Consider the following 522-nt stretch of genomic DNA (forward strand, 5'->3'; position numbering starts at 1 on the left):
TTCAAAATATCTCATTTCTATATATATCCAGACTGATCGTCCTGGACGATCGAGCTTCGTACCGGACGATCCATGAAGAGAATTATTTCGTCCAGACGAAAATTGAACATCGTCCTCGGCGAAGGGTTCACGGGCTTATTTTCGTCCAGACGATCCAGATTTCGTCCAGACGAACCATACAGCCAAACATGATTTTCTCTGCACAACCTGTACCGATCGTCCCGGACGATCCGACTTCGTCCGGACGAACCTGGAGCAGAAACTGATATTACAGAGGCGACTGACGTCATTAGCTCCTTGTCCTTTTGTTCCCTCGACCGGTACCGTTCCTCGTAGTTCATGCAAATATAGAGAAGAAAACAAGGATTAGAAAGTTCATTTAATAAATAATAATGAAATAATTGAAATAATTGACTTTTCTGTCTTGAATTTTATTTCCGTTAGCAAATAATTGATTTTATTTCGCACTCATAAATGTTTTACCACGTAACATTTGGTATGTTTCTGAGATGATAATTGTGC

This window comes from Dendrobium catenatum, unplaced genomic scaffold (assembly GCF_001605985.2).
Source record: "Dendrobium catenatum unplaced genomic scaffold, ASM160598v2 fragScaff_scaffold_231, whole genome shotgun sequence".
Taxonomy (NCBI): Eukaryota; Viridiplantae; Streptophyta; class Magnoliopsida; order Asparagales; family Orchidaceae; genus Dendrobium; species Dendrobium catenatum.